This window comes from Cupressus sempervirens, chromosome 5 (assembly GCF_028749045.1).
Source record: "Cupressus sempervirens isolate cs-2001-9-10 chromosome 5, ASM2874904v1, whole genome shotgun sequence".
NCBI lineage: Eukaryota > Viridiplantae > Streptophyta > Pinopsida > Cupressales > Cupressaceae > Cupressus > Cupressus sempervirens.
The window spans coordinates 673,181,746-673,193,927 of record NC_143122.1 but is presented as its reverse complement, the minus strand read 5'-3'; the positions used below and the strand labels follow the sequence as shown (position 1 = coordinate 673,193,927).

The 12,182-nt window shown below is 34.6% G+C and overlaps 1 pseudogene; it reads left to right on the top strand.

Annotated features, from left to right (window-relative positions):
* The first annotated feature begins 5,186 nt into the window (after positions 1 to 5,186).
* LOC149557742 (GATA transcription factor 5-like) lies at positions 5,187 to 5,865 on the top strand (annotated as a pseudogene).
* Positions 5,866 to 12,182: the final 6,317 nt, after the last annotated feature.

The following is a 12,182-nucleotide window of genomic DNA, read 5'->3' as shown; positions in this document are numbered from 1 at the left end:
TTTATTGTTGGCAGACAACTATTATTACATAAATTGGTTTATTTATCACCTGCAAAAGCTTCCCTGACGCTAGGAACAATAGCAACACACTGTTTTTTCTTGGTTTGTTGCCGTGGGCTCTGAAAACCAAGGGCACTTCTGTAAAGATCCCTTGCTGGAACGGTACCCATCAGTCATGTTCCCAAACCGCAGTAGAGAGCATAGAAAACCTCATGCTTCAGTATGTTCAATCCGAGACTCCTTAAACAGAGGAAATTGTATTTATAGCGACATTGAAGGAATTTGCTATTCTATGCTACTGTAACCGTCTACCCAATATTCATAAAATCTTTTCTTTCTTTTTACAGTGCACGCCAAGGAAGCCCATTTTTCACAGTTCACAGCAAGAAATTTGCGTTTTACATTATTTTATCTTTATTTTATACGAATAGATTTAAGTTTTCTGGCATTTCCTTGGGATTAAGACTACCTGTACTTATTTTTTGATCTTAAATCTATAACTTCTTTCCCTCCTGCAGTGCCCATCTCAAAAAGGGCCATTCTTCTTCGTCAGGGCAAAGAGTAACTGTGAAACAGCTTAGACAGGTACGGATTTTAATAAATGACATCGCCTTATCAACTATTAACAATGACACTTGACCATAAACGCATTCAGAAGAATGACTGAAGAGAGAACTTTCATTTTTTGTTTGTGGCTTGCTTTATTATGAAACAATTCTGTTGTTTTTGTCAAATGAAAGCACTAGTTCTGTTAAATATGGTTGTTCTGCAACCCGCTGCTCGCATAATTTGCATCAATTTTACGGTTGTTCTGATTTAAGACAACATCATTTCCATTATTATTATAAATGGCTACTGAGATCTTCCTTGAGCCACCTAAATCACCACAGAACTGCAATTTTTTTCCACAATATGCAGCTGAGAATACTATGTTAGGCAGAGTATTGCCATTGTAGCTTTCGAGCACTTGGAAAAAACCTCTTCCATCCATGCTAATTACTGAACTGTCCACATAATTGCCCAACCTTTCCACGTCAGTATGGCTGTTGTGATATGTTGGCAGTTTTGAGTTAACGAATGCCTGGTGTAATTTCTCTGCAATATGACTTTTGTCCTTGACAGAAACCGTGTAGTCTGAATCCTTACCAACATTCTGATCGACAATATATGAGAATAGTAGTGTTTCTTTAGCTGGAACGGTGAGAATTTTATTGATTACAGGTTGTATATCACAATGAGGACCAATAGTATGGTCTTCCAAACTACCTACCGGGCTTGCATCTAGCAGAGTATATGTGCATTTATCCACCAAGACCAGATCATTCAATGGTCTTTCCAGGACTTTTGGTTCGTTGGGCAGACACCCGTGATGCCCAAGTTGAACGTTTGTCTTTCCAGGACTTTTGGTTCGTTGGGCAGACACCCGTGATGCCCAAGTTGAACGTTTGACCACCTTACTTTGTGACTCCAATCATTCCGGATAGCCTTAACTTCTCCATTTCCGTAGACGACATTGCCGATTGAACTTTCGCCTCTGTCAAGGTTGCAACAACGTCAATTTTCTCCTCTCTGCTGAAAAGTTCTCTCCAAGCTGTGTTGATATGGCGCAAAATTCTCGAGCTACTGGCTCGCTTCGGCTGGGTCCTTGGACAGTCTCTCTGACCGGAGAACCTGGGCTTCAGGTTTCTTATCCGCCAGATTTTATTTCAAACCTGTCTTGTGTATTTATGTCCATATCCACATTTGGTAATGTTCCCAACCAGCGGATGTGTCCATCTCCTTGAGAAGCCATAGAGGGTGTCTTTCTCTGCCCCTCAACCGTAGGCTTCCCTCCATTCATGAACGCTACAACGAGAGAATGATCTCTATTACTCTCTAACATGAGAGTGTCTTCCAGATTATGCACATCCAGAGATGCCGAATTATGACCACGTTGCACTATTAGATCATGACCCACTGCAGATTGCAGTTTTGTGGCAAGGAATTCGTAGAGAGATCCTCCATTATCAAATGTGTTTGGGTATAGACACTCGTCGCCCATTGTCTCCCACATAATGTCGAACATCCTACATACTATTCATATGTGCCTTAAGGGAATTCTCTTCCCCTTCCTCTGCACTTTCACCTTCTTCCAGAGGGAACTCCTTGGTTTCACCTTCATCTTTTCCTACAACAAACCTCTCGAATGTCCCTTTATCTTCTTTCATAACAGACTTCTTGTCTGTCCTTCCATATTCTTTCAGCGGAAACTTGGCATCTCTTCAAAGTATTCAACTTGCAGCATCCTATGAACTTTGGATGTAAAATTATTTGTGTCATCGAGGTTGGAACCAGAAATAAGAGAATTCATTTTATAATATGCCAATACTAGACATTTTACAGACTCCCCAGTCTTATCTTCTCGTCTGCTAACGCAATTCATCCATGACAATTTTCTTATGCGTGCCTGTGTGCTCAAGAATTGCATTAAGCTCAGATTTAAGAGATTTTAAATCTTTTGGTTCATCCTCAAGCTTATTTTCCCAGACATCCCACCAGTGCACATGGCAGATTCTTGTGCTCTTAGCATGCAAATTTGTTGATGATAAAATCAACTTCACTGTCTTCCATCTCTGCTCTAGCCTCACTTTGACTCTGATACCAATTGTAAATATTAAATCAAGCAAAGAAACAAAATAAAGAAGATGAATACACAAACACAAGATTTATTGTGGTTTGGCAAAACTTGCCTACATCCACATTCAGCAGGGAAATCTTATTAATAGTTAACTGATATATTAGATGGGCCACACACAGCCATTACATAGAACTCTGTGAATACAAAGGATCAAAAGGGAGAACGAACAGTCAATGACCATTGAGTTCATATCCCAACAATTATTGCATACCTAATATTAGATCCTTATTCGGTTGTAACTCTGAAATGAAATTTACTTTCATTTGGCGGTTCGCAATTTTGGTTTATTTTGCTTTCATAGATCTGTTGAGATAAATTTTTAATATTTTGTGATGTCTTTCTTGATTGAATATAGAAGTTACTTATGATGTAAATTTGATCATCACCAAAGCAATTTTGAGTAGACTGAGTAGTAGAGATCCGATCATCTTGATATATATTAAGTATATTCATTTTCAGTTCTGTGTCTTCTCCTGGCTCTTGTATTTTAAAGATCAAATGTCACATGACAAAGGATTGGCTTGACGCAAATGAGGTTTTTTAAAAGATTGTGTCGAAGTGACAAAAAACTTGATTTTCCAAATGCACACGTTCTAAGATGGTTGGTTACTCGGTTAGGACTGTAATTCAGCATCATTCCAGAAGCAATTGTATTCTTCATTATCTCCCAAATATCCCTGGTCAATTAACATTTTAGATTTACAATACTAATTTGTCTGCAACAAAGAAATTTTGAATCATTAAAGCTTCCTTATCTCTTTTAAAAAATTGCGTGATCATTAGGCCTCTGTCCTTTGGCATTAGTTGCTTGATGGCATGCCTCGTGAAACTTTATATATTAAAATCAACAAAAACTCTACAAAGAATAAATCCACAAAACTGATTGCGATGGGATGCAGAATACAATGCTACTGTAAAACATTACCAAGGTGAGAAGGTAAATAGGGCGGGAGCGTGTGCACTCAGAGATCCTTTCTATCCACCATAGTTACCTTACTCTGTAAATTTTACATATGTGGAATTACATTTGCATTGGTATGAAATTTCTCTATTTGACTCTAATGACTAGAGGTAATAAACTAATAAAGCTGTTTGGACATAACATTCTCATACAATACGCCTTTATGTTTTGAAGTTGTTCTATTGATTTCTATATATGTAACTCTGCACGTTACATTGATTCTTATTGTTGGAGTTGCTAATAAACATTGTGAACGCACTCTTATATATCAAAATAATTATAATCTAGTCGCACATACTAATTTTCTAGAAGATCAGTGTTAACGACTATTGTTCAGTGCATTCACAAATATTTTTCTACTCCATCACAACTTTACAATTACCACAAAAAACACCAAATTTCCCTTAACTTCCAGTTGCCAACAAAATATTCAATTTCCCTTGGAATTTTTATAATTAGAAAAACTCCCAATTTTCTCTTTGGATTAACAAAATTCAAAATTCCCTCATTTCAATCCGGTTCCTTCTTAATTTAATTAAAAGCTCAGAAAAAAAATGCATGATTTCTTGACTGTAGTACATTTGATATATTTTTTATATAAATGCTCAATTTCAATGCATAATAACAACTTGTAGATTTTAGAAATATGCAGCTTCCCTAGAAATGGATTCACGAAGTAATATGTGAGAAAACAGACACATTTTATTCGAGCTTGTTTTTATTAGATGAAATGATGTTTTAAATTTTATTCAATCTAATATGTATTCCAATCTTAACAAGAGCTCTTGTAGAGCTAGAGTCCCTGCCTATAGAGTAAAACAAGTGAACTTATATGATGTCTTTTATGATGTGTTGTATATTTGTTCGAAGGTCAAATAAAAATATTCTTAGATTATGATTTTGAATAGTTAAGAAGCTATTTTTATGAATTGAGAAAATTTATGTGTAATGATCAATTTATTATCGATTAAACTAAATAAATGTCTTAACTATGTCTATTATAAAAATTATATTGAATATTGATTTCTTTTAAGTAAATTTAAAATATGGGTTTACATATTATGACTAGTAATTGGAGAAATAAGTATATAATAATTGAATATACTAAATTTAATCTTTTTCAAAGATATTTGCAATTCAAATTATTTTGTGGTCATGAATTTTATTGTGTAAAAATATTTTAACACTATTCTAATTTAAACGAGCAATGTAAAACTTTTGACTTTTTTACACAATTAGATTTAAAATCGAAATATAGAACTTTAAAATTTATGACTTCTACTTGAATGCATCAAGTTATGACATCTTTGACTTTTTGCTTTAAAATTAATAAAATCATGTTCATATTTAGAACAAAGATATATTTCATGTAGAATAACTAATATGACAATTGATTTCTAGTGTAAAGATGAATTTAACTATTTTGACTAAAGTTAATTTCGCATTACTCTTACAAAAATGTATACTAATAACAAAATATTTATCTTAAACAATTACATACTAATTAAATCAAATTGATAAAATTTAAAAGTGAACACTAAAATAAATTATAGATAACTTTATAATAGCTTAGATAGCTTTATAATAGCTTAATTTATGAAACATACAATGGTTAATACCAAAATTTGGATTTTGCGGAGAAAAGAAGTCGTAATGGGGATCTGTGTGAAAATTTCATGTACAGGCATCACTATTACTCCTTGGAAGACTTGGAATGGCTGTCAAATTTCGTGGAGGACTCATTTTCCGTCGGCAGTTTGGGGGAATTTCCGTCCTGCTATCTGCTGGCGTCTGTTGACGGGAGAAAAGACCATTTGCACAGACGCAACAGAAGCAGAACAGTAATAATAATACTAATGTTATATTTTCGGCATGCAAAGATTTAGGCACTCAATGGATTCCAGTCCGTGTAGCCGCATGTGGACATTTTGCCCCCAGTTACTGAGCCACCCAGGGTTCGAATCTCAATCGTCCATTTTCTCCACTTTCGACTCCTCTTCAAATTCATGCATCACTTATTGACGGCCGCCAAAGAAGCACAAACCACAACACAACCACAACAACGACGCTTCAAAGAAATCTCATGATGCAAACGCAGCTCCGACGAGGCGTTGCAGTCATTGTCTTGTGCAAAAAACTCCACAATGGAGAGCCGGCCCGCTTGGCCCAAAAACTCTCTGCAATGCCTGCGGTGTGTGGTTCAAAATCTGGCCGCCTCCTTCTATAGTACAAGCCCACATGGAAGAGTCCAGATATTTTTTACTAAATTTTGTGTAAAAAAAAATCATTTTACCTCGGGCAAAAATGGTTTCAGCCAATAAGAATTCAGAAATTAATGTACAGAAATTGATTTTAAAAATAAACTGTTTTTAAACTTTAGAAAGTCACATCCAAACAGTGAAAAAATTAATTGACACGGGTTCAATGAAAACATTAGTACCCTGCCTACATATAGGCAGGGACTAACAATTTGTTTGTGTAACAATGAAATCTGAATATGTATAGCTCTTCATGCAGTAATTCATTTTTTAATGTATATGAGAGTTCATGAGTTGTTCCATCGCTACTTTCATCTTTTTTGTGTCAAATCTGGTGTATTATTCTAAGTCGATTAAGCCATATTGTCCTGCGTTATTGTCTACATAAATTCCAGTGTTATCTTTATTAGCTTTATTTTATTACAATATTTATGTAAGGGAGGTATATTTTAGATCATTTAAGATGCCTGCTGTGGCATCTTTTACCTGTTGGTTTAGGTCACTTTTGATGACTTTTATAAAAATGGGGCTGTTCATATCTTATAAATTAGCTTGCATCTTCATATTATCTGTTTCTTAAAGCTAATGCGGCCAAAGAGTTCAAGAATGGGGCAATTTTTTTCAATTATAGAGGGTTGCATTTACTATGTACAACTAGGTCAGAAAAGTAGGGCACAATACCTAGTAGTGGAGGGTCCAAGTCAAAAATTTATACAATCTCTTCATGCTCAAAGTGTTACTAAAGGCTGGAACTATGGCGCTTGCGCCCCTTGTTTCTATTTTGTAGATTTTTATTTTATTCATTATAGCCTACATAATAGAGGTTTGTTTTGGAGATTTTGTCTATGTATTTTAAAGCTGGAATTTAAGAACATGCATTACACTCTCCTGCTTAAATGAGATTTAAGATGCGCTTGGATGCACTTAAAAATTCATGAGATCACAGGTATTTAAATTCTATTTGAAAAATTGGATAGCCCCTTTCCATGAGACCGAGATCCTGCGCATTAATAATTCTTTTGAATATTTCAGCAACCCCCTTCCATGACAATTTGGTTCCATGATTTTTTTGTAATTAAATTGTTTTCCACTTTTCAATTAGAAACAAACATCATTTCATTTCCTAGAATTGAGATGATTAAAGCGGGTTGGCTAATCTTGCAAGAAAACATGACATGCTGAAAACAATTTTGTAATCTTACAACAACTTGGATGGTGTTTTTATTATTGGTCATGTATTTATGATCCGATAAGCTAGTATTTCATATCTATTTTGTATGGCTACAAAAACATAATTGTCCTAAAATCAGTTATAGTTATACAAAGATTTAGTTAAGGGATGTCAATTTAAATAGTTACATACCTTGCCTATGGTCCCAAATTTTACATACAAAATTCCTCTGAGCATGATGCTTTGATGAATCTACATACCCTATTCATAAGCTCCCAAATTGGGAAAAACAACAAGGATACTGGGGAAGGTTGTTGAATTTGGCATTACTTTGTCAATTTCATTTGCTTGAAGTTTCCAAAATACACCCATTCTATGAATGTCTTAGGGTATATGATAGTTTTGAATCCATGGAGTTCTTTGGATTTGACCTGGTACTATGCTAGTTACAGTGTAACCAGTATGGAGAATCAAGGATTAGTCTTAACTTATGATAGATAATACATAATAACAAGAGGAAATCAAAGAGGGGCATGTCATGGAGTGGAATTCAAAAGAAACATCAAATTTCCCCCCTCAATCCATAGAAGGAAAGAAGAAGCTAGAATAGGATCTCCAAGTAGATCAAAGTGCACACCTTGAAAAGATAATAGTTATAGTAGAGTCATAATCTATAATGCCCACCATTACATTTTAGATTAAAGAGGTTGAGGCACAATAGATTTGGGTATGCAACAATATTGACAATAGAAGTAGATGGAACAGAAGTTCATACAAGTCAGGAAGCAAGTCTTGTACCATATACTGAAGCACCACAGGAAGCAACCATAGGTGTAATGACTGAGGAGTTGAAGATGACTATTGCAATAGAGGAACAAATTGCTATACAGACCCTTGCAACCCTACTAGCTTACGTCACTCCTCCTAGTAGTTAAGCTCTTCAAAGGCCAAGCACCCATGTGACACCATTGCAAATATCAAGGTCGAGTGCCAATACATCCAGAAGCCCAAATGACACATCTTTTGGGGATGTCAGTTTGGATGAGGTAATTGAGTTTCCCAAGTTTGATCTAGCAAAAATTATTATTGAGCAAATGAGCATTTTATAGGAGGTACTACAAAGCAAGAAAATGTAAGAGATGATGAGGAGGAAGTACAAGGAAAAAAGGTTTTGCGTGAAATTGAAGACATATTTTATGATGCTTCCAATCTCTTGGAAATGAATGAAGATAAACCCATGATTAAGCAACTTATCACCTTTTTTGACAAAATAAAGAATGAAGACCTGGATTCAGATGTCAAGTTACTTGAATGGTCTGAAAGGAAATTTCACACTAAGGTACTTGAGAAGATATCTAGTGTTATTGCACTAAGACATGTTGATCTAGCAACCAACATGGAGAGTGTGAAGAAGGTGTTAGAGAATTTTTTTCTCTCTATACACCAAGCTATGTTATGTGAATCTATTCACACAAGAAGTTTAGAGGCATGTTGACCAACTACAAGGAGATTTACAAACCATAGGTACTGCTCTTAAGTTATCTCCTGGTCAAAGCCAACCTCATTTTCAAAGACGACTATCCACACAAGGTAGGTTTGTCGAGCTACAAGTACAAGATGCTACTATTAGAGCTACCTTGATAAGTATCCAATCCATGTTGACTCCACACATGGAAGTGTTGTATAAGGAACTAGCCTATGCCAAGACATTGATGAAGAAAGATAACCAACTTTCTACTCATGATGGCTTAGTTGACCTTGCTACCTAACTAGACATTCAGTATCAATCTCTAGACGTAGCATGAAAAAATTGGGATGTAGCCCTGAAGATTATAATGGAGATCCATAAATCATTTTTGGATAAACACACTATCAGTGTACCACCCATGACATAAGTGTCAAAAAAGGGGGATTATGAAGTTATTGGGATAGTGAAGTTTTGAGTAATAATGCAAAAACATGGTACAACAAATTTACTTAGCAAGAGTATCAGATTTAGATACATAAAGGAAATATTTACTCAGGGGAAGTACATTTGGAGAAATAAGGTATGACAATTAGTCATCCATTTTGAAAAATTTTGAAGTTTTGAAATTTTGTAGGAGAGTCGAGTCACATATATATATTATTTGAGTTATGCTCATAATAAAGATTGTATATGCATGACAATGTGTTTTTGCCACTCATGTCAAATGGGGGAGATTTTTAATCTCTAATTGGTTTTGACAAGGCAATGACAAAACACTTAGTCATTATATATCAGTATTAAAGTGTACATCAAGTGATCAAAGTGAGCCAAGAAAACAGTGTGAGCTGAGTGATCAAAGCACATTGAGAATTAGTGGTCTGAAAATACATGCTACATAATATATCTAGTATGTGTCGAATCACTCATAAGCTAAGCAGACTATACATGCCGAGTGATTCAGGAGTCGAGTAAATAGTGTATGTTGAGCCATTCAGAAGCTGAGTTACAACATTGAGAATATAGTGATGGCCGAGCATCAGAGCCTTCAGATCCTGAGTGAATAGTTTTGTACAAAGTTGTTTGTAATGGCACAAACTTCTATGTAAATCATTTTTGAGCTGACACAAAGATTTTAGAAGATATGTATGGAGGTATATTATGAATCCATATGCAATACATCCAACCAATCAAATTTAGGGATGTTCTAAGTGGCAATATGGATCAACCTTAGTCATTGATTATTACCTAACCCTATCCCACCTATGTTTACTTAAGGAGGAAAACCCTAAAGAGTTTGTATAGAGAATGAATGCACGAAATGAGACAAATCCTAAGTGCTAAGAGAGAATTCATGGTGGTTATGGAGGTTATGATAATATTATGAATTGTAGAATTAGTTAGAGAGAATAGAGGAAAGCAAAGAGGGGACAAAGGAGACATATCTGATCAGAAGGATAAAGGATTCATCAGGAAAGAGAAGATCTGACATTTAGAAACAAAGTTATAACTGAAGGATCATGGTGTTGAATCATTTTAACAAGTGATATAGAGTAAATCTCCTAACAGAGTAGTCTTAACATACTTGTGTAAATCTCTTAATTGAGTGCTTTCTTTATTATAAGTTTTAGTCCTCTAACAAGGCACACTTTTAACAGGATGTTAAAATCCTTTAACAGGGTAAGACCTAACAGTCTTTGTGAGGCTTTAATAGGGCAGACCCCTCACAGGGTAGATCATAGTTTATGATCCAACTTATTGTAACTATAATTGGCTACACTTTACAACTATAGTAGTGAAGATTTGTGGGTGTCATCCCCACCCCAGTTTTATCTTTTCATTGGAGGGTTTTTGGGTAACAAATTGATTGTGTTGTGTGTTATTTGTTTCATGCTATGGATGAACATGTGCAGCTAGCTATTTTAGTTTACATGCTAAATTATGAGATGGATGTGTGGTGAATGTTTTATGGTGAAAGTTTTGAAGTGTTGATTCACCCCCCTCTCAAAGTTTACTTTCTCATTATTATTTTCAAAAAAACCCTTAGTAGAGAGGAATTAAAGTACGAAGATGGCACAATATTTGAAAATGCTGAAACAATTATCCAATGGTGCAATTCTATGATGGGACTAGGTAATATAGGTAAGTCTATGGTTTCTAGATATTTTTGGTTGATAGGTGAATCTATCGTTGAAAATTTGCAAGATTGTTGTACACTTAAAGAATCAAGTGAGATGCATTCATTTCAAAGATCAAATGCAACGTCACTAGTTATTCATACTAGAAAGCTTGCATGCTTTTTCTCTTCTTGTATACATCATTTATGGGACGAATGTGAATTAAAAGAGTGGGTTGACCAATGGTCTTGTAGACCTTTGCATCCAATTAATTCATATCAACTTCCCACTACATTACAACTCAACCAGATTGAAGCATCAAAAATTTTTGAGCACGTATCTAACCTAGTTGAACCAACTAGTAAGTTATCAATTTAATACTTGGTTAAAATATATTGCTTTCAATTTCCACATTACCTTTTCCTTCTTAATAATGCAAATCATGTATCTGCAATTATTACATATGAGAATAATGATGAAGGAACAAATTATTTTCTCTGTCATTATTTTGAGGCCAAAAAGAAATTGATAGCTATAGTAATTGATGGTGATGATATTGAGTGCCCAATAGGATCCTTCATTGTGACAGACACTTGGCTTAGAAGGTAGTATATTTTTGTCCCCTACCATGGAAATCTCTTTAAGTCAATTTGTCATGTATGATGTATCAATTTTGGCTTTAAATTATCTTACTATTAAATGTAGGTACCCTATCAAGAATTCTACCGCATGGTTATTTGAGGATTTTGAGACACACAGACATATTCTTCATTACTCTAACCTTATTGTTGCAACAAATATTCAATTGATATAGTATCGTGGTAGGCCTCTTAATGAGAAGTTGTGGAAAGTATGTAAATCTGATCACAGGGCAACACTTGATACAATAAGGGTTAGAGTTGATCCAGAAGGCTCCCTTGATTGATTATGTGCTATATAGCTAAATCATTCTACATATGGTAGAATAATTTTGAAAATAATGTATATATGTAATGTGAAATATTGCAACTTTGTAGTGATGTGCATATGTAGATGCCAAATTTTGTATAAAAATACGATAATGTCCAAGGGGTTTAGCTTAGTTGGTTGAAACAATGAGCTCTCATTATGGACACCTTGGTTCAAATCCCAAGAGGGACATCTTTGTGGAATTCTAATTTGTGACTCTTGGTCTTCTATTGGTTGTATTAGTCTCATTGTTAAAAATGGATTCTAAGTTTTGACTCTTGGTCTTCCAATTCTTGTTTCTAGTGTGATTGCTTGTAAGGAGCTTGAATAAGTTGTAATTGTTGCTCTTAAGAAGCACCTGTTATGTAAATGATCTTAATATTAAAATACGATAATAGATGTCAAACTTTATATATAAAACAGATAAGAGATATCAATATTGTGCATTATTGTTATAAATTTGTGCATTGAATTTATTGTTATGGTTATAAATTTGGCTTTTGAACTCTTTTTTATAGGTTTGATGATAACATCTCCTTAAAAAAATATTCATTTACTTTCAACTTATATGGATTATAAGAGAAA